The following is a 26,588-nucleotide window of genomic DNA, read 5'->3' on the forward strand; positions in this document are numbered from 1 at the left end:
ATTGTTATAACCTAGAATTGTGACATTCAATTAATCTACCCTTTTGATCACTGATAAATGCAGTACAGCAGATAACTTCTGGATTTACATGATACTCCTTTTTGCTTCACTCCTCATTTACTGTATGAAGCAGTGAAGTCAGACTTAGATCTGGAGCCCAGCTGTTGCAGCAGGTCAGACCAAATTGACACTGAAATAAAAATTGTTAATGGCTAGACTGTTCATAAAAGTATCTCTGGTTGCAATGTGTGGAAAACAGTTGCAGAACTTGTTAGAGGACTGAATTTGAACAGAAACAGAAGCTTTAAAGAAATTCACGTTTATGTTATCACTATATACTTTACCATCAGTTTATTTTATGTTACTGAAATGTTCTTAGTTTAGGATCTACAAAGGAGATTAGTCAGTGCAGCTACGGCCACAGTGGCTGGTGAAGACGTAAAATGGCATTGCAAGCAGAAGATTGACCCCTGGATTGAAAGAGAAGAATATTGAACTGAATCACAATTATCACTTTAGCCATTGGCTGTAATACTGACCACTTTGGCATTCTGTGTTTAAGTACATCTGATGATTCACGTATTGTCTTTTTTATAATATTTCAGGTCAATACTTCAGGTTCTTGAGGATACTTGGAAATTGGTCCTCATCTTTGGAAAGCATTTATGGCAGTGGATTATTATTTGGGAGTTATTTGGGACATAAAGTTAAGAAGGACATTAAGTGATTAAAATTCAATATTGTCTTGTGATATTAGAGAAAGTTGTACAACTGTGAAGAAGTGTCATCTTAGCACAATTATTGCACCTTCTGGCCACTAAAATAATGATGTGAGAAACAAACAATAAAAGCCCCACAACTCTCGAATATTCATTCCTTCAAATATTTTCATTCCAAACCTGTAGTAATAAGTACTTGTGTCTATAGATGTATCAATTATGAACATATACCATACTGTATTAAGCTACATTATATTAATTCAAACAGTATCCAGTTATTATTTTTAACTCTGTTTCTTCTAAGTGCCAAATATACATTTTGTACCATTGTTGTTCCAGCTACTGATTAACACATTTTTAATATTAAAATATTGCAGTTGGTTGACGGAAATGCAGATGGTGATAAAATATATATTACAGTATATAAATTCAGCATGATTTAGAGTCTGAAGTGTGGATCCACTCACATCATCCACTGTCATAAAGAGCATCCAGAAAATACTACCGTCTCCATGGCAACTGGCTCACAGTGCTCATAAACTTGATAGATTGTACTTACCCTTGCTGTGTATGCAAAAAATAAAAAAAGAGTGAAGAGATGTTCTTTATTTGATAGCTGGTTGCTTTTTTCAAATATAATTTCCACCCAGGAGAATCTCTGACTGTATAAAATCTGAATTAGTCATTCACTTCTGATTATGATACAGTACAATAATTTCTTGCTATGCTTTAGCTTACAGTATTCAAATGTGAATGTTGTACTGAATCCAGCAGGGAAGTCACTTAAGTGGTTGATTATTTTTTTCTGGAAGGTAAACTTCATGAATCAAATGTTTTTCTTCTGATTTTCCTTGTCAGAAGTACGTATAGCCAGAGTTGTCCAATATCATTTTTCTTTGGTCACAACAGCAATATGAAATTCTCAATGGATTGTGTGCAGCACAGTGGTGCAGTGGTTAGCATTGCTGACTTGCAGCACTAGTGGCCTGGGTTCAGTTCCTGAGGTGCTATCTTCACAGAGTTTGTATGTTCTCCTGTGTTCTTATACTGTAGGTTTGGTCCAGGTTCTCCAGTTTCCTCCTATAGTGCAAAGACATGCTGGTAGGTTAGTTGGCTTCTGGGAAAACTGGACCTGGTGTGAGTGTTTGTGTTTGTCTGTGTGTGCCCTGCATTGGACTGGCATCCCAACCAGGATATATCTTGCCTTGTGCCCATTGCTTGCTGGGATAGGTTCTGGCACCCTGTGACCCTCTATTTTATAAAACAGCTAGAAAATTGATTAATTGTTTTTGTCTGCACAGTCTACAAAGGACTGAAGGAGTGCTTCGGTACTTTACCTTGTCGATTCTGACCCTCTGCTATTCTTTGCCCAGCTTCCATGGCGAGAATGGAAGGTTGTACTGCAATGCAGCATGTAGTATTGTTTTATGGTGGCGTGTAAAATGATTATATTATGCTGCATACTGTAGCATATGCATACCATGAAATAGCTTGTTGTGCTTCCCCCAGCTCCAGCATTGTTACCAGTTTTGTCCCTGATTACACTAGAAGCAGCAAATTTCTTCTCCTGGCAAAAGTACATGAGTACATGACTCTGTGTTTAAACAGTTCATACTACAGACAGATGTAAAGTATTGAATAGGACTGCTTTCATTTAAACCTCTAAAGGAGCTGACAGTCATGTACAGTCTGGCTATCATATTTTATATTTGTTCTACATAATACTGTATCTTACCACAAGAGTATTTTTTACTATTGGATTCCTTTTCTGTATGTAATATACACTTACAATGGACATCCCACCTGTTAGTGTTGCACTGCATAGATTTTATCTCCAATGACATATTTCAGTGGTGGTTGTGCCTTCCAAGTCAAACAAATACAAAATCAGTTTGGGAATATGGTTTAAGATTTGTAATGAAAGGTTGAATCAACTTTTTGACAAGCTTGAAAGTTTGCATTATTGGAAACTATGAATTGAAAAGACATGTTTCAGAGTAGCTTTCTTTACATTACATAATGATATAAAGGGATGTTCATATTTGTTAGAGTATGAATTATGTCTGGTGATTTCTCCATGCCATTCTGTTTGTACTGCACAAAGCACCTCTACATTTATTGAAGTTTCTAACAACAAATCCAGTAAGGTCAATTTAAAATTCAATTTATTTGGTATTACTTAAGGGTCTTGAAGATAAAATAAAATTTCAGATGTGATACTTTAGATAGAAATAGTTATTTGTTTTATTTGAATGTTTAATTTGCTTAAGGTTTATACTGAGCATGGCTATACATAAAGTCAAGACCACTTTGTTACTGTCAGTCTATATTGTTAAACAGTTAATTAATAAAAATATTAATTTAATTTTCTCTGGTATCCATTTTACTGCCATTTCTTGTTACAGAAACATACATTTTATAAAGAATTGTATTAACATTTCCTCAAACTGCACTAGGCAACACATTTTCTAAACTATACTTTTTAGCAAAACATTTTAACAGCACAAAATTCAAAACTCTATATCACTTAAACTGAACACACAGACCCATCATTTTTCTTCTTTCCACTGTAGGTATTTGGCTTAGAACCATATATTAAAATGTTCTCCTAGGAAACATAAATAACAATGATTAATTCAACAGGTATACACGGTGAGATTTATTGAATTACAGTTTTAAAAGCATATTTTAAAACTTCTTCAGTTCACAACAGGTACTGTATTATAGAAAGCTGTGAGATGAAAATGTCTTAAACATATAAATTATTTCTCACTCAAAAAAAGAGATAATTTTTGCCTAAGGATAAATGGAATAGGGATCATGGATTCAGCTTTGAATTTAAGTCATAGAAATAATTAGCAAAACACCTTTTAGACATGTGCCGACATTAAAATCCAATTAATTCAATACAAAGTGCTCCACAGAACACATTCTACCAGATAAGGACTATTTGTAATGGGGCCCCAATAACTTGGGAATCTGTCAATGTTCCGCAGACAAGGTATCAGACACATACTGTATGAATGCTTTTCAGAATTGTTTTCCAATATATCAATTTCAGAAAGTGTAATCAATTATCTGTTATCTTAGACTCCACTATCCCATTTTCTTCAGGTCTCTGCATAATGGAAAATGCATATCTTGTGACCCAACCCTCAATTTCCTCTTTGATCTTTTGCACTTGCAAAAAAAAATAGAGAACTGAAATGGAAAACATATTATTAATTTACTGAATGAATCTAATAAAATCACATTTAATATCACAGAAAAAGGTTACTTTTTCAATGTTATTGCTGGGTGTACTGAATTTGTCATGGGGATCATCACTTTTTGTTAGCTTCCAGCAGTTTTTCATGTTCAAGGGGATTGTGGTGTGAAACAAAAATGAAACTATCCCAAACCGCAGATCATAATGTGTTAAATTGTACTATAACAATTGAACAATCATAGCTGTGTTCTCCAAATCATCTCCATGCCACACTGCCAAGCTCAGAAATCAGTCTTTTCTGTGAAACATCCTAAGCCAGAAAGATGCCTTCTTCTTGTATCGCAAGAAGAGACACTCACTTGTACTCATGTGTTCTGATGCAGTGCGAAAGATTAGACAAGCAGCAATGCACAGGGACATAAACAGCAAGAATCATCAGCTTTAATAACAGATTACCCATAATGCTGTAATATTAATAGACTTTCCAGGGTAACTGTGTCCCAGAGTGCCTGTGTGTTGTGATGCAGCTGCAGTAGTAGGTAGAGTACTATGGACTGAGTCTCGAGTCTAATTTATTTATTTTTAATAATAAATAATCTCTTATTAAATTTTATTTAATAACCTTAAATCTTACAATGCCTACAGCACCTGAAAATCTTCTGGCACATAAATGTGAGCTGAAGTAAATTTTATAAATTATGGACCATGGTTACAGTATTTATATATGGATGGTTAAACATTTCAGTATTCAAATGGTTTAATCTGCATATTTGTTTTCTAATGTGTGACCCTATCACATTTTGGTATACAGTATCTCAGAGCCCCCAAAATAATCACAGTGTATAATGTGTTATGTAAATTTGCTTCCAATGTGTTAGTTATTCATCTATACTATTTATGCATTATAATATTCACACATTTAATAATCTTTTACAAATCACCAATCTTTACAGCAATGTATGTATTCCTACACACCACATTCAATCTGATACAGAAAAGCAAATTCATGCTTTTGTCTTGTTCTAGACTCTGGAAGCCCATACAAGTTAGGAAGCACTTTCAAATTCCATTTTAAAATTCACTTTCGTACTCTAGCTGTTTGAATTTGCGGATATAGGTTTGCATTGTTTGATTATACTATTGTACCTTGAGATTATGTCTAATGTATTATATGCAGTAAAAGTTATTGCTGGGGTTGTTGTTGTCAAAAGGGGATGACATTTACTAAGGCTAAGTTTTTTTTTCCGAGGTCCTAACTCTCTGTGGTCATTAAAAATCCCAGTGCATTTCTCGAAAAGAGTAGGAGTGTAACCCCAGTGTCCTGGCCAAATTTCCCATTGGCCCTTATCAATCATGGCCTCCTAATAATCCCCATCTATGAATTGGCTTCATTACTCTGTTCTCCTCCCCACTAATAGCTGATGGGTGGTGAGCATTCTGGCGCACTATGGCTGCCTTTGCATCATCCAGGTGGATGCTGCATATTGGTGGTGGTGGAGGGGAGTCCCCATTACCTGTAAAGCGCTTTGAGTGGAGGGTCCAGAAAAGCGCTATATAAGTGTAAGGAATTATTATTATTATTATTATTATTATTATTATTATTATTATTATTATTATTATTATAAAATCAATATAAGCAGAGTGTATAATGTTAGCTAATAACTTAAGTTTACAAAAAGTGAACATGCCAACCAATAAGCATGGTTATAAACTGGATCCCCAATCATCCAATCCTATAAACCATTCTGAAATTGTTTTTTCTTTGAATGTATTAATTTGTTGTGACCTCCCTACAGATGTATATTTTTTTTAATAGGAATCTGTAAGTCAGTTTAACTTTGTTAAATGTGCTCTTAAAAGTTGGTCAGATACAACAGGAATTCATCGGTGAACGTGCATCACTGATGTTTGAGATTATTTTCATAATTCTTCCTGAGAAATAAATAAAAGCACAATTTAAGCACCATACCAGGGTCTTGGGTTCAATTCTGGATCTAGGGCACTATCTGCATGGAATCTGTATGTTCTCCCCGTGTTTGTGTGGGTTTCCTCCAGGTGCTCTAGTTTCCTCCAACAGTCCCAAACATACAGTACTGGTAGGTTAAATGGCTTCTGGGAAAATTTGCTCTACGTGTATGTGTGTCCGCGTCTGTCTGCCCTGAGATGGACTGGGTGTACTCTGCCTTGTGCCCGTTGCTTGCTTGGATAGGCTCCTGCTCCCCCTCAACCCTGAATTGGAAGAAGTGATTGGAAAAAGGATGAATAGTTGAATAAGAGGATTTGGGTTCATAATGGAGAAGATGCCTGGGTTTGCTTAACTCTGAATTAAAAAAAGAACTTGGAGCTCCAATGAGCTATAGTCTTCTCAGTCATCAGAACTGCTATTATAATAGAAGGAACAGTATGCAGCCTCTCAGGTTTTTAGGTTACCTCTCAGGTTACATACTATACAGTAAATGCTGAATCCAGGATTTACATACAAATCTAATAATGTGTGATAAAAAGTGAAGCAGAATATTTTGACGGAACAATTGCTTGCATTTTTAAGTAGCAGGCCTCAGTAATATTTGTGTTCAATTCATAATAATTCAAACAGGTTTTCAGTACAGTAAATAGAGCCTCTTATGCGTGGTTCCTCTTTGCTTTTGACTTTCTAGTGGACAAAGTTCCAGATTTTAAAACAATAAGATCCCACCATAACACTAAATGACAAATAGTAAATATGTATTTTACTTAATTTACATTATACCATTATAATGTTAAGGATACTTTGATGCATGGTTTATATATTCTTTCTGAGAAGTGGTGGACTGCCTTGTCATCTCTGTAACATTGTTTGGCAGAGAACATTGGCTTTAATTTTCTTCAACTTGCTGCTTCAGTAAAATTGAGAGGTAATTGTGGTGCATCTTTGCTTTAGCTTTTCAAGATAATGACCATACCTTGACATGCTGTATCATTTTCAGCGTGTTTCTGAGAAAATGTTTCTTCATCTCATTCATTCATGAGAAGATTTATCAGTGCCATTAATAAGTGTATTAAAATGTACAGTACATTGTAGATGTACTGTAAATGCCTTGTGATAGAACATTGTAAACCACTTTGTTCTTAAACAATAAAAATGAAATACCTAAAATAGATGTTTTTGACATATTTATTATCTTGAAGTAACAGTCAGGTAACTGACTGAAATTTAGGTTTATACAGTATATTAAAGGATGATAGAGATCTTCAAACACTGTGACCTCTAAGTTACAGTATATACAAGTATACAGAGACCTTGGTGTTAATAAATCATCTTTTTTTTTAATGTCCAAATGCCCATGTACAGTAAGTGTGTACGTAATGAATGTGTAGAAATATATACTGTATATACTGTATCTTATTTCTGAACATCTCTTAGCAGTGCAGAATACCTGTTTGTTTAAAATCCTTTCCAAAATTTGTACATTTTATACTTCTCAGTTCCAGAATCCATTCTAATGGATATTCTCTTTTTAAAAAACCCTTTATTTAACCAGATTAGTTCTTGGAGGAAGAATTCTCCAATGAGAACCTGGCGGCTCATTTACACATTAGAGTATTTACTGGAGGAACTTAAGCACCTTGCTGAAGGGTATAACAGCAGCATCCCATCCAACAGAGTGCAGAGCTTTGCCACTTCTCTCGCACACCATAGCGAATGATTCACAAATATTTAATGTAAAATTGAGCATATTTTCAACTCAATAAAACATTTCACCCTTTTGATTCAGACTTAACAAAAATTGAAGAAAAAGTCCTTGTACCTTTATATACCACAAGCTAGAATTGAGTTCAAAACACAAGAAACAGCAATGCTAACTGCATCACCACCATGCCAGTCATAGTCAAACTGTAAAATAATATTTTACCAAATATGTTTAAATGTCAAGCTAACAGTAAAAAATAAAATAAAAATAATTGCACACATAGATTTAAAAAACAATACAAAAATAAATTGTATTTTTTTACTTCACATATTGTTTTATTTATACATGGAGCTAAATTGTGTTTTTAACACTTCTCAGATTAAAAAGGCAGTAAACCAAAAGCATTTTTATGAATGAAAGTGTTTGTAGTTGGTTGCACTTAAATATAATGTGATGTTCATTAAAATACCTTTTTATGTTGCAGGACATTTTTACGGTGGGTTTGCAGTAGTGGTGGGCCATTGAAAATGCTTTCATTGAAAACTGAACTGGTTACAACCTATCCAAACATAACTGACCAGTGACATGGTAATTAAAATATCAGGTTATGGTGTCTTTAAAAACTGTCTGAGAAAAAATGTCTCACTTCAGAGTCAGAAGGTGAACCCTGTGATTTTTTTTGGTGCTGTGTTTGTAGTTAAAGGCTTGCGTGCGTGCATAGAGTTCTGGGTTAGTTTTTCTAATTACTAGGAATAAAAGCAGCTTTTATTCAGCAGAAAGTTGAGAACTCCATAGGGAACTGTTTCCAGTAAGTAGCTCTCAGGCCTGCGATCACTGCAAAGGCCTCACTGGGTAACACACGTCTCCCTGGATACAGACAAGCTCGGAAAGCATATCTGTTACACAGAGGAGTATTTTTGCCTTCACACTGTAAAAGAATTTTACTGTTTGGGTTTTTTTAAAAGTGCAAAATTTGTATCCTTAAGTGGATGTGAACTCATAGCTAGGCCCATGTGATTTTTTTAATGTGTCAATAAAAAATAAAGTATACATTATGTTAAACTAAATGTAAGTAAATAATTTTAAAAAACTGTATTTTCATCAATTCATGTAAATGAGAATCAAATGGCTGACTAAATGGATTATAACAGAAACTTTACCAAAATATACACCATATGAGTTATACTTGGTCTAGAAACTAGAATATACAGTATTAGGAATGTTGCATTCAGTTCTGGTCTCTACATTGTAATATGGTTGTAAGAGCCTTAGAGAAATCCATATAGGAACAGACAGACCCACTTAATAACCTAAAGCTAAGAGTTATGGTTACAGGATGAAAGAACATAAACTTTCCAGACTCAGATCGTAATTGTCAGATCTGATGAAGAATTACTCCATTTTTATAATGAATACAAAATGACACAATAACTATTTTTGAGTTAGGTTCAACTAACAGAATTGGAAGGACCTGTTTAATGCCAATTTTATTCTGAAATTAAAGACATAAAAAATATAATTATCAGTGTACAATTGAGTCAGAACTATTGGACTCGTTCTACCATTTAGGAAAATGGTGAACTCACATGAGAAGCCTGGCTGCTGGATGAGGTGTTAGTGGAACCAGTAGGGAGCGCTCAGTCTGTGGTCTGTGTGGGTTCTAATGCCACATGATGGGGACACCGTACTCCTTGTGCACAATAAAAATCCCAGGGCATTTCTCAAAAAGAGTAGGGATATAATCCTAGTGTCTTGGCCAACTTTCTCCCTGGCCTTTACCACTCATTGGCTCCTAATAATCCCCTTTTATGAATTAGCTTCACCACTCTTTAGCTTTCAGCTTTCTGGCACACTGGCTGCTCTCACATCATGCATCATCAAGGTGGGTGCTATAGTACACACTGGTGGTGGTGGAGGGGAGTCCCCATTACCTGTAAAGCACTTTGAGTGGAGTGCTATATGATGATGATGATTTTTACTGTTATTGTTATTGTTATTGCTTTCACATGAGTGATGCAGTGGTTATTTTTTAAGTATTGATTTCCACTGATGTACAGTAGCAGTTAAGTTTTGGTTAATACAACTGCATGTCTTATAAAAAGGTTATGAAAGATCACAAACTTAGTCATTCCCAAAGAAGATTATCTTTGATCCCGGTTTAGTATTCAGTTTAATTGTAAGATGAATAGTAATCATGATAGGATGTGAAAACAGTACTTTAAAACTATGGTATTTCTATTGTCACAGTTCTTTTGATCTTCTGCAGCAGTACTGCATTATAACTCTCCATTTCTTACATGAAATGGAACACCAAAGGTATTTAATGGTTTCTATAAAACAATATATAGCACAGATTAAAATTCCAAACTTAAAAAAAAAATGTATTTATTGGGCAGGTGAAATATAATTATTTTAAAAGGCTAGTTTTTTTAAGCATTTCCGGTCTTCATGTTCCCCCTTTTTTCTGACAGAAGGCCTCTTTCTTTATTTAGACACAGTTCTGTTTAAAGTCTAGGTGTAGCTTATTTTTCTGAAGCATAAACATGGTGAAATATTAGTCTACACATATACACAACGGCATTGTGCAAAGATTTCCATTAAAGTATTTTAGCAGGAAAAAGGTATGTTTTTTTAAAGTTCTTGGAATCACTTCATGTTCTTTTTTCCAGATGTAGTTCATCAGCTTGGTATGTTTTATATGCTCAGTCAACACACACCAGGGTCTTTGTGTAAATGCTGATGAACATCTGATGCTTCAGAGTATTAACTTTCAGTCCTTCTTCCAAAACTTGTTTTACCTCCTGCAGGGACAAAATCATCCTATGTTTAGCCTTAGTGTTGGTTGGATACCTCATTCATTTATATATTATTTAGAGGAGGCAGTAGGATGAGTCTAAGAGGTCAAAAGGAAATGATTTGAACAATATAAAAATGTACTGTAAATTCAGAATTTACCATAACTGACCAGGGTATATATAGAATGGGAAGTTAAAGTCAATAAATAAAAAAACATTGATGTTCAATTAAGGGAAAGGCATTTTATGTTGGAACCAATAAATGTAATGTTTTTATCGAAATATAGTTTGAGTTGAAAAAAAAAAGCCAATGAAGGCTTTTTCTTGCTGAAAGAGAAACACTGCAATTACAGTATGTGAAGAAAATTGTATAAGGCAGTATCTTTATTTGCAACAGAAATGGGAAAAAAAGATCAGGCATCAGAGGTATCTATATAAAATATAACTCCATAAAACTTTACTTTCTTGTAAACTAGCTGACCAACCTAGACAACAGTTAATGCAAGGAGATTAGCTGGTTTGGATGACTCTCTGGGAGTGGTAATCTACTGTTTAATTAACAGAATTTACATCTATTTACTTCCTATTCAGAATCTGAATAGACTCTTTGTAGACTCTCACAGCGGATTCACCCTGGCATACTGGCTTCTCTGTCCAAATTGATAAAAATGTGCTTTTATGAAATACTACCACAACCACTAATAATAGGGCAGCACGGTGGTGCATCCATCCTGGCATCCATTCTGGACCTGGAGTGCTATCTGCATTTGTATGTTCTCCCCATTTGTGTGGCTTTTCTCCCACAGTCCAAATACTGTGGTAGATTAATTAGCTTCTGGAAAAATTGTCCCTGATGAGTGTGTGTTTGTGTCTTTCTGCCCTGAGATGGACTGGCATCTTGTACCCATTTTTCGGGCTCCCCCATGACCCAGAATTGTATGAAGCAGTCAGAAAATGGGTGGATGATAAAAAAAAATAATAAAACTGTTAACCCAGTCTTTACAGCTGATGTGTGAAGGGCTGTGATCCTCTAGTTCAGGTTTTATGTGTTAATTTCCCATGGCAGGCAGAGTGTGCATAGTTTGCACATGTTACATCCCCTCCTCATGGCAGAGGGTGGAAGTCAGAAAATTTCTGGTTTCAAAAATACATTTCTGCGCTACATATCAGCTCTTCTCTCCCCAAGAACATTAACTTTCTTCTTACCCTGGAGGCCTTTCGTTTTAATCTGCACAGAATCTACTTGGCCGTCCAGGTGTCCCTGGAGACCCAAAGAGCTTTTCACAATGTCAGCTTGTCAAGAAGACTAACTCTGTACAAATCCCATCGCTGTTCTTTAATTTCTGCAGATCCTTATTAAAGTTCACCTTGCCAAAAGTTCTGCAGCATTTTGTTTTCCCATGGTTACACCATACGTATATGATACAGCAACCAGACCAGAAACAAAGAGAGAAGGGGGGGAAGAAAGGAGAACAGTGCGGGTGAAATTAGGAAAAGAGAGCGGGATGGAGAAGTGGGACAAAACTGCTGCAGTTGCTCAGAGTGTCTGGAAGGCTTGCTGACATTAGGAGACCTGAAAGAGAAATGCAGACGGCGTGGTGGGGCACAGAGCGACTTGTTTTCAATGGAGGGTTGAAGCGGCGAGAAAGCAGCTTTGGTCCTGGATGAATGTGATGAAGGTATTATCACAGCAATGCTGGATGCAAAACACGTCCATCCACAACGAAGAGCAACGCAGAGCTCTTGCAAAGATGCGTGCAGTGCCATGTTCAGCCAGGGAGCACAGGGAAGCAGAAGTGTGAGATTATAATTTGACCTCCTCCTGAACTCCTATTCAATAACACCATTAAGATACCAGAAGAAAATTAGTTTTCAACGATAACATTGGGAAAACAAACTAATAAATCATTTTAAACTAAAGTTTCATTAGAAAACATGAATTAATAATAGTTTACCATGAATCAAATTGAACCTTATCTACTCTTTACACAGTATATCTTTATCAACAAAGAAGAAAAACATTATGCCTGAACTTCCACAGTAAAAGAACTGCCTGTTCTGTTTGGGTCTTTGTGACACAAAGTACCAGAAGGAATATGTGTTTCATAAAAGTCATTTTTAATTTTATTTAGAGAACTTATTACTTAAAACAGGATCTCACATTATGTTTTGTCCTAAGTCAATTTTGAGCCAGTTGAGTAATTTCTTTAGAACAGCTCATGTAACAAGGAATGGTTGCATATACTGTAGTGTACATTTCTGATAAATGTTACCTACCAGATATTAGCTGTGTATTTTCTCCAGTGATGCAGAGTATGTACTGTATAGTTTCACTTCTATGTGAAATATTAGCACAAGGCAAAAAGTTGTCCATTTATGACACTAGGATTGAACAAAATTGCAGTAAGACTTCAGACTCAGACTCAGAGAGTAACCTTTATATGGCTTTTTAATAGTAGCATTTCAAATTAGGTAGTTTTGTTTATTTTACAAACAGTAAGAATGTTTTAATAAGCATATACAGCTATAGTATATGTATATTCAGTTAGCTATAATTTATAATCATGAAAACAATTATGTACAGTAAGTATTCATTTTTGGAAAAATCATTTTTCAGCCTGAATCTGAAACTTTTGACTTCATGCTGCCAAAATGCTTGTATGGATATTATAATAACATAATAAACCTAAGAAGATCACAATTCTGTAGGTTATAAAATGCCATGTTTAGTCATAGATATTTGCAAAATGCTTGTTGTTAGAGGTTCTTGAAATTAATGCCACCATTATTTGAATTTTTATTGCCATCTTCTTCATTCCACGGTTCGTTGATAAGTGCAAGCCCTCTCCACCGCCCAAAATATAGATTTGACGGTTATATGGGATGACACCCCATTCATTTTCTTTAAAATGAACTCCTTAATTTTAAAAACATACATTTTTACTGTTCCTTAGGCCATGTTTTTTGCAGATACGTGTTTTGAGTCCAACACAACAAGGCAAGCAATCACCAGCTATCACCAATCACCAGACTATCACCAGCAGAGTCAGAAAAAAAAACATTTGTTACCAATAACAAATAAAAACAGTATGTTAAGACTTTTCCAATTAAAAATGTATTAAAGGTGTTAAAAGTTCTTTTTAATACTTTAGAATGGGTTAGAACCAAGATTGGTTTTCCTAGTAAGATGTCTACCAGTTTGTTTGCTCTTCCAGTCACCATGACTATGTGGTATTGCCCTATGGTGATGCAAAAGCAGAGTAACATACAGTCAGACAACCATTTGCCTACTTCAACCGGCTGAAATCTGTTAAATAAATTACCATTTAACTTGAAATTATTTTCACACAAGAAGAGTGGCTAAATCGGGTTAAAAGCAGATTTTAACACGTTTATAAACCATCTTTAACAAAGTGTGTATTGTAAAATCTACTCCATTCCTTTCCCTAGCTACAAACTGCAGGTGATCCATAGAGTCCTGTGCTATTGTTATAATATTTCACTTCACTTTCAAAAGTCTCCTGACATTTAATAGGGGAAGATGTGCCGCTTGCCCTTTGTTGTTACCCTTACTTGGACTAGCACTTTTAGTATGATTTCTTCCACAGAGAGTAGTTATTTTTTTTTTTAATTTAAAGACCTCTGTAAAAGCAGTATATAAATATTACATAGTTGATTCAGACAGTTTTTAAGAACCCTGCCACAGATATTATCTGGTTATGCACTCTTTCTTTAAATGGATCCTCCTAAACTGCCTACACACCTCTACTGTGTCAATCTTAATGAACGTAAGCTTAAGTACACTGATATCTTAATACTAAAACAGGAGGACAGAAGACATTTGTTTTCTTAAAATTAAATAATTTCAAACAATTTTAAAGCAATAAAATGTATGAGGATATCCTTACATATCTTACAAACTTCCGTTTGCAAGCTGCAGTTACCTACCTGAGCCTAACATTGAGAATAAGCTGAGTGGTTTATTCCAGAGGCGTCTACAAGTCTCCAATTCTATTCTGTGTCAATGCCAATTTTCATCTGACTGGCTCCAGGAGTCATGACATTGTGTGGCACTCATTACCACTTCATTATTCAATGATAGTTAAAGTGATCTTTTTTGTGCTAAGAATTTTTGTACTGTATCTTGCAGACTAGTGGGATGATACTTTATACACATATCTTTTTGCAACTAACTGCCTTTGTTTTTGAAAGGCTACTCGGTCTCAATGCCTTAAATTAATTGAGATACCAAAGGGATACTAAGAATCCTGACTGTCTTCATGATGAGTACAGTAAACTGACGTTGTTTGATTATTGACCAAGACACAGATGGACAGAACCTGTATTGTTTCCTGTTTCATTTAACCCTTTTACAATTTCTCCATTATGTGGGCTATTAATGTTAAATAAGTAAATTATATCTTCATTGGGAGATTATAAGATCAACATATCAATGTAATTAACAATAGGACCACAATGTTAGTCTATCTGACATGTTTCACTTTTGATATTTACATTACTCAGCATTTGTAACATACAGTATGCAGTTATTAGTTATTGACCTTTCCTAGCTATACAGTACATGACAAACACCCTATTAAAGTTTGAAGTCTTTTTTATTCTAAAAACAAAACCTACGCAGGCCAAGGCCTTAGCTATTTTTCAGAACTACTGAAACTAGCCTGTGCTGGACATAGAACAGAAGAAAACAGTAGTAGACTGTGAGAGTGTATCATTTTGCAAATCAGAAGGCATTGTAGGCAAATAAACCAGGCAAATCTGTAAGCCTGATTTTAAAGGATACTACAATTTAGAAATTATTCATCCAGTATTGATGTAGAAAGTGGGGCAGACTAAGAGCGTGGTACTGTATGCTGTAATCTCCATGTAGAGAAAATTTAGTATAAAAATTATGATAGTCTTGTACTGGACAAAATTTAAGAGAAAAGAAAAAATGATCTCAAGATGACACCTTTATAAACCCCATTCTCCCCCAGGACACCCCCGATTAAAAAGGAGTATACCAGTTTTTTTTTTCTGGAAGGAAGGCATGTTTTATTTTATTTTTTTTAATTGCATTTTACTATATGTAAAACCTGCCAGTGTGTGTATTTTACTTCCACTAAATGCACACATTTGCTCCTCACTTCTCTCAGATGTTTATCTCATTCTAAGCACATTCAATGGTGTCATGCCTCGACAGTGAGCAGCTTGCAGGCATCTGTTGCCCCAGGTCATGCTAAAGTCACTTGTCTGTACACCCCATTCTCTTTCAATCTTCCAATTAGTCTATTCAATCATCTAATTAAATCCCTGCTATTTATATATATAATACAATTTTTGCCACTTGATCGGTGCTCTGACTTTGTGAGACATTCAGGAAGTGCTGCACTTCGTATCTACTCTTAGGAATGCATCAGCGTGAAAGCCTAAAAACTTGAAGAGAATTCTGACACCTGAAACCTGACACCTGACACCTGAAATCTGAAACCTGAATCCTGAATCTTATAACCTGGGAGTCTGAAACCTACATGTATTCAGCCTGAAATCCCGCACCCATCTTGTGGTAAATCGTTTCAGCTTTCTAGTCATATCTAGTCTAGTCATATCTTTTCTCTTCTGTCAAAACCCAGTCTAAACTCCTCTTCTGATCAGCTCTCTCCAGCTGTCCTCACTTTTTCACTGCAGCTATCAGCCTCATCAAGCCACGGTGTAACAAATGGAGTCTTAAATAAATGTTATGAAACAGATCAAAAGCTAACCTTATAAACTTCCACTCATCTACTGTAAGTATGAGTATCATAGTTCTAGCGCACCTGTTCTCTTTATCTTTAACTTTTCATATCACACAGTATACTGTATACGCTCTTTAGAAGTGTTTTTTTCATTTACATTGAGTTCAGCCGTGATATTTGTGATATCTTTTCCTTCTTATTATGCACTGCCTGATAGAACCATATTTTCTTGCTGTTGCAGGGGTCAAGGAGCTCTAGCTGCATTAAACAAAAAGACCCACATCTAACCTGCCAACCAGCTATACTAATACAAATATGATACAGATATCTATCATCTTAAAAGAAACAAAATCTAGCAATCAGGGTGAGGTGCATTCATTCTTTATTTTAATTTATGTATTCTGTATGCACTTACAGACCTCTCTACTCCTACTACCAATTGCATTTATTTCAGTCGGCCTTCCCATTCCACAACCTATTTATTGATGAGAACCAACAAATGGTTACTCACCACTGATTCCTGTGCCACCTCAGGGATTCTCTAACTGAATCTGTGTCGAACATTTTTCTGAGTATTGATTTCAGATCAGAACAGTATCCTCTGCTTCTCAATGATGAATCACTGTCCCTGCAGTCAAATTCTTTGGATGTTGGCCTGGTGTACTGGGGTTCCACAGCCTTCATTTGGAAGATTCTGACAGTCTTATCCTTACTAGTATCAGATTGCCATTATCTTGGCCAGGTGGGCTAAGCCATCAAACCAATTAAACTTTAATGTAGAATTTAATGTAGCATTCAAAATGGCTTCCCAGCCCATGGTTACTTTAGACCAGCAGATTAAATACACTAAATACATTTAAATACATTTAGAATAGTGATAAACTCTAGTACAAATATTACAGATTTGTTGGTTATTATGAAATCAGTTTTTTTTACCATCAGTCCTTTTTAGTTTAGTTTGCATTATATGCATAATATATAAATGAATAGTAAACCAGCAAGGAATAAATATGGAATATATTACAAATAGAACAAGCTTCTGTACCTATTAACATGCAATTAATATACAGTACAACAAAAGTTATTATTGGTTATTATTATAGTTATTAGTTATCAAGTTATTCTCCAATGTTTATCATTCTATTGATACAGTATTTCAATAATCAAAATGTTTAGAAAGAACATTTGAAACCCATCATTTAAAGGGTTACTACTTTATTCTTCTTTGTTTTCAAAATGTTCAAAGCAGTAATTGTTTAGACATGATAGGAAAACAAATATTGTAAGGCAGTCTGAGAAAATGCTCTGTTTTGTTCATAGAGATAAAATGTTAACATTTGGAAAAGCTTTCTTGTGGGCTCAGGTTGATACTCTGCTATATGTTTATATATCCTGACTTGAGTGCTCCCTGCTTCTTGCCTGAGGACTGAAAAAATTTGTGTCAGCCTCAGTGTCTTCTTGGAGACAGTCTGAATTTACAAGTCAGTCAAAGAAAAGAGATTGGCAGGAACTAGCCACAATGCACCAAGTTCAGAAGGGAATAGTTCATCTTGTGCATTGTATCTGTGTGATTAAATAAACATATCCCATGATTCCGCATTAGACCGCAGTGCACAGCAGTCACTTGGAAACAAGCCAGCAGTGCTGCTTTCAGACTCAGTAATGTTGCTCTAGTTTGGCTCACTGGAAACATTAACATTCTCTGTTGAAAAATGAAAAAGCCAAAGCAAAATAAACAATGTGTTTAAACTGCAAGTTTTATGTGCAGTCTAAACTAGATGTATGAGTATGCTAACTATAATTTTTCAGATTACTATAAACAAATTTGACTTACTAATCAGAGCTGGTGAACATTCACAAAGTACTGAAAGAAAAAAGATCTGATTTCCATTTCCAGAGGTCTAGAATTAATATGTCAAGGCTGCCAAAATAGCCTCATAATCCCAGAAATATTCAAGCAGTTCAAATTTCTTAATGTGTCCAAAACTCAGAAAAGATAATATTCAGAACTCAATGAGCCATACCTTAGAATATGTTTTGTTGAATTGCCAGTGCAGTAAAAATACATGATAAACTAAGTTCCATAGCACAAAAATCTGTTTTTATGTGTGCAAACAGAAAAAAAAACATATTTGCTGTTTTTAGTTTTACATACTGTATTAATTAATTGTTAGGTCCTTATTTTTTGGACACATAGTTTTCAGGCTAACTGCTAAACAACAAGATGTCCAGCTAATTGATGGATTGAATCAAATGCTCTGAGATTCAGTTGCCCATCTCAGAAGGACACAAATACCATGTGTGATTTTCTTAGCAGCAGAAGAATCCTATTTTAACTTTCTAACCTCCTCTTGTGTATTGATGGAGGTTTCAGTGATAGTATAGGAGAAGAATAACAATAACCCCAACATTTTACACTTAAATCAGCACAAATATTAGGTATCTAAAACATACAGTATCCCCAGCGTTTGTCAATCTGCATATTGCACTTACTCCCACTGTTCGCTATTGAGCTATCAAGTCATCTGTCAGTTAAAACTCACAAGATCCAACCTCCATTTTATTTAATAAAGATTTCTTAACATTCATTTTGGACTATTTGCTTTGGATCTTTTGTAAAATTGAGACTGATTTTATTATTAAGGGACAGTGCCAGCAGTGACATAGTATACCACAAGAGGGCCACCAAAACAGCCTCAAAAGAATGGTTTTTGGAAATAGATAACCAGGGTCTAAATACAGCACTAAATATATTATTGGGGTAGAATTTTCACATGGATTTTTATGTATATAAGGCAACGGGATGTGGACCAGTATAGTGGTGCAGTGGTTAGTATCGCTGCCTTGCAAGCCTTCATGGATTTTGTACTGTATATGGCCCAATACACTGCATTTCCCTAAGGGAGAATGAGGTCTAAATTTCCCTAAAAGCAAACATTTGGAAGAAATTGATAACACTTATCAAACTCTTGCATATTGCTATGAATGTGCAGATATTTTTTTAATGAAGCCAAATTTTATTAGGTATTCTGGACTCTTACCATAGTTAAACCTAATACCACGGTCATTGAGAAAACCACTCAACACAAAATTCCCAATAACGGCATACTTAACCTAATCAGAATTTTACCACTGTTTATACAGTATGTTCTATTCAGTTTGGCTTCGATGCAGTGTCACTACAGACTTATGTTTTGATTGATTGAGGAATATTTTGTATTTAAATGAGGGAAAGACTGTGGAAACTCTGAAGCCATTCTGAACCCTAACCCTAATACAAATGCTTACCTAGGGTTAGGCTTAGAACTTCCACAAAACGTAAACAAGTTTTGATGGCATTGTTGTGTTTTAGGATAAAAATTATATCTAGAAATAGTGATATATCAATGTCATCTGAACATTTTATTCCACTCATATATGGTCATACACTGTTTTGTCCTGATGGAGAATGTTATCTAAATTGCTCTAAAACCAAACTTTTTAAAGAAATTGATAACAGTTATCAAACTCTTGCATTTTTTATTGAAAGTACAGTGATCATATTGATACAGCCCAAATTTATTAGGTATTCTTGATTGTTATCATAATTAAACCTAATACCAAGGTCATTGAAAACACCACTCAACACAAAATTACCAATAACAGCATACTTAACCAAATCAGAATTTTACCACTGTTGATACAGTATGTTTTCTTCAGCATGGCTTCGATGCATGATTACTACAGACTTATATTTTGATTGATTGAGGAATATTTTAAATTTAAATGAAGGAAAGATTGTGGAAACTCTGAAGCAATTCTGAACTCTAACCCTAATGGAAATGCTTACCTAGGGTTAGGGTTAGAACTTCCACAAAATGTAGATAAGTTTTGATGGAATTGCTGTGTTTTAGGACAAAAATTATATCTAGGAATAGTGATATATCAATGTTATCTGAACATTTTATACGGCCATATACACTGCATTACCCTGAACGAGAATGTTGTCTTAATTCCCCTAAAAGAAAAAGTTTGGAAGAAATTGATAACACTTATCAAACTCTTGCATTTTTCATTGAAACTACAGTGATTATATTGAATACAGCACAAATTAATTAGGTATTCCTGACTCTTACCATACTTAAACCTGATACCAAGTTTTATATTTTGATTGAGTTAAAGATATTTTGCATTTAAATGTGTGAAAGATTGTGGAATCTCTGAAGCAAGTCTTAACTGTAACCCTAACGCAAATCCGTAGCTATGGTTAGGCTTAGGACTTCCACAAAATGTAGATAATTCTTGATGGTATTGCTGTATTTTCTGACAAAAATTATATATAGGAATAGTGGTATACAGTATCAATGTTATTTGAACATCTTTTTCTTTACATAAAGTATGTGCTCCCGATGTTTACGTAGGTTTCCCCCAGGTTTTCCAGTTTCCTCCCACAGCCCAAAGACATACTGGTAGGTTAATTGGGATCTGGGAAGATTGGCCCTGGTGTGAGTGTGAGTTTTTCTGTTTCTGTGTGCCCTGCAAAGGACAGGCATCTCGTCAAGTTGTATCTTGCTTTGTGCCCATTGCTTGCAAGGATAGTCTTTGGCCGCCCCAGTACCACATATTGGATAAAGTGGTTAGAAATGGATGGATATCGATGTCCTGTGAAATATGGTTAGTCAGAAGACTGAGGGATGCATGTGCAAAAGACCTATATACTGTATTTTTGGTTTGTAGAAGAACAGTGGTACGAGAAGTAGTTGCTTAAACTTAAGTTTTTGTAAGAAGTGGAGGTAGCCATCTTTGCTGAAGCTGATACAGTACTTTTATCTTTTGAAGAAAACACATATATCAAATATCAGGAAACCTTCCAGATCTGAATATAATATCAGTGTTCTGATTGTTTTATTTGAAGGTCCACATCCATATTGTTGCAATATGTGAAGTTCTTGGTTATCTCCAGACCAGTCATGGACATTGAACTCCAGAGATGAGCTCTTCCAGGAGACTTACACTTCCAAAAAAATCCTAAACCTGTTGACCCAGCCTGATTCCAAGATTTTCAACAACATTTGAAAGAACAAAGATTTTTTTTCCCATGCACAAACTTGAAAAAGCTTTCACTGTATCTTTCTATTGTCTGTAGAAAACAACCAGCAAATCTCAACCACATTCAGGTCACTCCCTCATGAAAGTTCTCTTCCTGCCAGCAGGACAACTGCTATACTTACATCCATTTTGTTTCTTCTTCCCAGTCTTCACATTCTCTACAACCTTCCTCTCTTCAAAATTCCATTTAGCTTAAACAGCTCCCTGTCCCTTTTACTCAGATGCCCAAGCCATCAAATCTATTCTATGTCAATGCTTTCATTCCTTTCCACCAACCCAGTCTCTGTTTTTTTTCCTTTTTTTGTTCACATGCTGTGCTTCTTACAGGTCACATTTGCACCAGTTGCCTTCAGTTGCCTTCAGATTAGCCCTGGGACGTTTCTTGACATCCCCAACAACCCCTGGGATCTATACAGTGGTCCCTTAATCATCAGGTACACCAGCATAGTCCAGACAACAGTCTTCTCGTCTTCTGCTCCAACCCATGCTTCCCTGTCTTGTATTCCCCTCTAGGAGTGTGTAGTGTGCTCTCTGAAGGCACCAGTTCTGTAGGGTTTGGGCATTTACGGGGACAATTATTAATTGTAGCCGTAAATCACAAAATGATTCTTTTGATGGCCTTAGAATACAACCATGCGATATAACTCAAACAACGCACACACACAGGTACTAATACACGAGGATACATTTATTAATACATAAAATATGCATGTAAACCTAACAGATCTTATCGAGAGGGTTATCAGAATACAAAAGGTATATATTCAGTTACAAAGAGTTACATATATCAAGAGGACATACGTTCAGTATATCTTTCATTTAGACCATTTCGTAAATGAACTTGGTTATAATTTCTACATTAGATACTCAAAACAAGTACATAACTCTTAGGAATTAAATTGATATCAACTGGCTGGGATAACAATTGAATTCTCGAGCAGTAATGCAGTGAAGTTGAATACTCATCCAATCTTTGGGGATTCAGATCTCCTGCGGGCTCTCTGGAAACAGTTGCAGGCTGTTGCTGTCCAATCCGCGCTCTCTGGCTCGGTGACAGGCTGTGCTGTGCGGCTTGCGACGGTGCGCTACTGATGCTCACCTTGGGTGGATCCTCTGGTTACTCGTGGCAACCTCCGCTCTAGACTCTTAGAACAAAGGAAAGTTCCGGCACTCGGACACACTGGCCGTTCCGTGGTTGTCCGGGCTGAGTCTCAGGATGGTCAGGAGGCGAGCTGCGAGAACGTCCTGCCCTTGGGAGCCTTCTGCTCCTGGGCCGTCCTGCCCTGGAATTCTCCTTTGAATTCCCTTTAGAAAAGTCCACAGAATTCTCTCAGGCCCTCTGTGTTGCCTGTTTTTACCTGGAGGAACTTCAGCTCGTTCATTGGCTGAAAGTTCCATGGGCATCAGAGTCCCACGTGGGTTACTCGGCCCTACCAGTCCCTGATTGGTTGATCAAGGTGAGATATGAGTCACTTACTCCTGACACTTAGGAATGCAGTCCAGATGTCCATCTGGCACTCCCTAGACAGATAGGTGCCAATGGATGACCATTGATCATGATAGCCAGGCTTAGCTAAGTGCATCCCCCTTTGGGAGCTGTCCCTTATCAAAAGAAAACATCTTTAAATCAGCCTGCATGAATAGTTTCTCTGTGGCTGCACCACAGAGATGAACAAATAGATGAGGCCTCATTTGGGAAAGCACAGAAACACTTAATTCTGCCTTATTAATAAGCCTCACCGCTACAAGTGTTTCAATCATTGTCTCCATCAGCCTCTTTGCCTGGTTCCTGTCCTACACCCTCTGCCGGGAATGACACACTAGACATTGTTGTTTTCTGGCCTCCTCTTCAAAATACCATTTAGCCCTTCGCCAATTCCACTCTGTTTGTGAAAGCAGATAATTCAACAGCCATCACTAATCGGATCACACTTTTTAACAACTCCATCTATCTGATGCACAATAGAGCAGTAGACTGCAGGTAAGTCTGTGTTGCATTTATTTGCAGGACGTGCTAGTCTGCCATCCTCTACAGTATACCAATTTGTAAAATAAATAGTCTCTCTTTGACCATGTTTCTGTCTAGCAAAGAAATGGAAGGTTTCATAATTACTCCCTTATCTGTTCCACTTTTTTTACTGCAGTTTTAATCCAATAGGTATCACCATTTACAAAGATAATTTTTTGAACTTTCCCATTCATAATTCTCTTATACCAGATATCTATGAGCTGTTGTACTTTCTATATGGAAACTGACTCACTTTTATCGATTCATCTAATTATTATATATCTATTGACCTCACTTCCTGCTGTTTCAAATTACTTTCTTTAAAGTAATTTCTATTCGCCATATTCAATTTCAGATATTCAGGAACTTTGACTCTATGCAAAACACAATCCCTCTTTCTTCAGGATTGTTATTTCCCAAAAATATCCTTTATAGCTTAGCTACCAACCTTAACTACCACAATTATATATTAAGCTGAGACATTGAAAATGTTTTGCATTCATTTAACATCATCTACTATTCTCAATTTTTATATAATCATTTCATTCAAATTAATATGAAACAAGGATCTGTTTCATAATACTTATTTTTTCATTATAATGGAAGAGTTTGTTTATCTGTTTATCAATTACAAAACAGGAAATATATGCTCAACCATTTCATCTGCAAATTAACCTGCCGTACCCTTAAACATTCTCAAAAATCTGAAATTCCTCTCCTAAACACACTTGTACCTTCTGTACAACCTTACATATCCTTTCCTGTTGCAATTTTACTCTCGGAAAATTTCATCACTCCTCATAAAACACCCGAAGCCCTTTCTTGTTAGCTTTCTTTGTTATTCTGCATTCAAAGTCTCCAACTTTTACTTCAATCCTCTTTTCCACTCATGCATGTCATTCTATTTCACTCCAATGACAATTCTATCTTAATTCTAACGACCAAGCTGTTGTTTCCTCTTGCAGGTAAAACAAATAATGTAAAACTTTGTGACTTTTAGCAATCTTATGTAAGATTATTTAAACCCGAATTTGGATGTTATTCTACCACAGGAAAATATCATCTGCATAGTCTACATTTTCATGTTTCATTAATTCATCCTCTTTTATCTTGGCTAGTTCTCGTATCCATTGAAGACTTGCTATAAACTATTTGAAACCTTTGACAGTGACTGGTATTGTCAAATGTGCACTGTAATGATTATAGTGGAAAAAGAGGATATGCATCTGTAATACTTTTCTTTTAATCCTACCACATCCTGAATATCTCCAAATCACTATTTGCCCCTTAAAAATAATGAAGTGCAAAATTAAATAAAGTACTTTTTAATTTCAGAAAATAAGTAATGAGAGCAAACAGGAAAAATGCTGAAGTGATTGAATGGAAATCTCGCAACTTCAGCTTTTTGAATAAGTTTTGAAAACGTTTCAGTTAAATCAATTCATTGCTGAATTTTTCTTTTCTTCTCTTCATATGGATTCAGGCAGGGTGATATGAGTTCTCTATGGAAACTGAATGATTACTTAGCATTTGTTTTCACTTCAAATTTAGACTTCAAATCATGTAGAACAATGAACTTTATATCTATGTTAAAGAAAAAAGAAAAAATATTTCTTTACTCAGTAATATATACATAGTTAAGATATTCTAACTGTATCAACCAAAATAAGAGTTATCTGTGTGTATTGATTTGTGTTATTTTTAAAGAAAGGGTGATCTCTTAAAGTTTTGGCACCACTGTACTGTAAATGTAACTTTCATTATTAGCTGTACACTAATAAGTGTTTTGTTAATGTAAAGAATCTGTAAAGCTTTTCAGTGATGGATGGTACGGTGCTTCTTTTTAATGACTGCAAATTCATTTTTTAGCATTATTTCATTAATCAAATGAAAACAAAACATCAAGTAAGTCAAACTCCTACAGTACATGTCAAATATGTTTCTTTAACAACCTTGGGAGTTCTGAGATCACATATAATAACAAGAAGAAATGGGGCATAACCTGGCAAGGTACAGCAGCAATGTTTCTCCCCACAACTGTGGGGAGCGAGATGAGTCTAAAATACACTCTAGTCCGTATCATCAGCAGACAGATGTGAGGTGTCAGCACAAGAAGTGAGAGAGATCCACAAACCTGCTGCTGCCATGTCAGGGACACAAGTTTTGATTACAGAATGGTCAAGCAGGATCAGCTGTGATAGTAATGAGTGAGGTTAATGGTTATTAGTGAAGATCTGGCTCTTGGTAAATAGTAAAAGGAAAGATTTGATTTGACATTATGATCTTTAGGTAAGGTTGTAATCAGGTGACATGGAGTGAGTCTAATTGAATACTGCAGTACCTGACTGAGTTAAAGTGACTGGTGATTTGAAACTTAAGGATTGGATGACAGAGATAATTGGATTGAATTCTTTCGTGCCTGATAATTTATGAAGATAAAGTGTGAAGAGTTGGTGAGAAAATGGATTTCCAAGAGAAAACAGATCTCTAAGTAATTGAGCATCTTTCTGAACTTCAGGCTTTAAAAACAATCTGTCGACAGTGTCTGCTTGGGCCAGGTTGGAAGTAAGACAGATGAGAAGAACTTGGTCTGTCCCTGCTGCAGTGATTTTTTCTGAACATGCTCTGTTAATCAGCATCTTGATGAAAAGAGTCCAACTGTGATCTGGCTGCAATAAAAAAATGTTTCTTGAAACAAAAGATTCCTTCCGTTGCAAAGAAAACCTGTGCCAGAATGATGTTATTTACTGAGTAACTATCTCTGCCTGGTGTCCTGAAGAAAGTTAAAGTCCTGACAGTGCACCTTGAATTGTGCACTATATTTTAAACCAGGAGATCACAGTTTGTGATTTGTTAAGGTGTCATCAGGTGTAGCCTTTCTGTCCACCCTACAGAATAATCATTAGTCATCCCTTAGGTGATTTACAGTGAAACGACCCATTGTCTTGGGCAGTAAAAATCTCCTTTTGTGAGTACCAGACTTTGTGTTGGACCATTCCTCATTTAAGGAGTTGATAATAGACCAGTTTATGATGTCCTACATTATCTCACACACTTAGGATATCCTGCCTATCAAAAGAGGCCCCTTGGCTGAGTTCCTAGCAGTTTACATATAAAGGCCTACGCTGCTAAATTACAGTCTCATCAAGGACACAGAAAGACTATTTGAAACCATTAATAACTCTTCATTGTTAATTTAATTATACTGTATTGCTTTTTGCTATACATGTATACCTGACTTTGCTTTGCTAAGTGAAGTGTATAGAGTAGTAATTTTGTTCTGTGTGAATGGAATTGAAAGAAAAGGAAAAAATACAATTTTACTGCTGCATTAATGGCATTTGCTGCACAAAACTGACTTCTC

The sequence above is a fragment of the Lepisosteus oculatus genome, chromosome 3, assembly GCF_040954835.1.
Source record: "Lepisosteus oculatus isolate fLepOcu1 chromosome 3, fLepOcu1.hap2, whole genome shotgun sequence".
In the NCBI taxonomy this organism is placed as follows: Eukaryota; Metazoa; Chordata; class Actinopteri; order Semionotiformes; family Lepisosteidae; genus Lepisosteus; species Lepisosteus oculatus.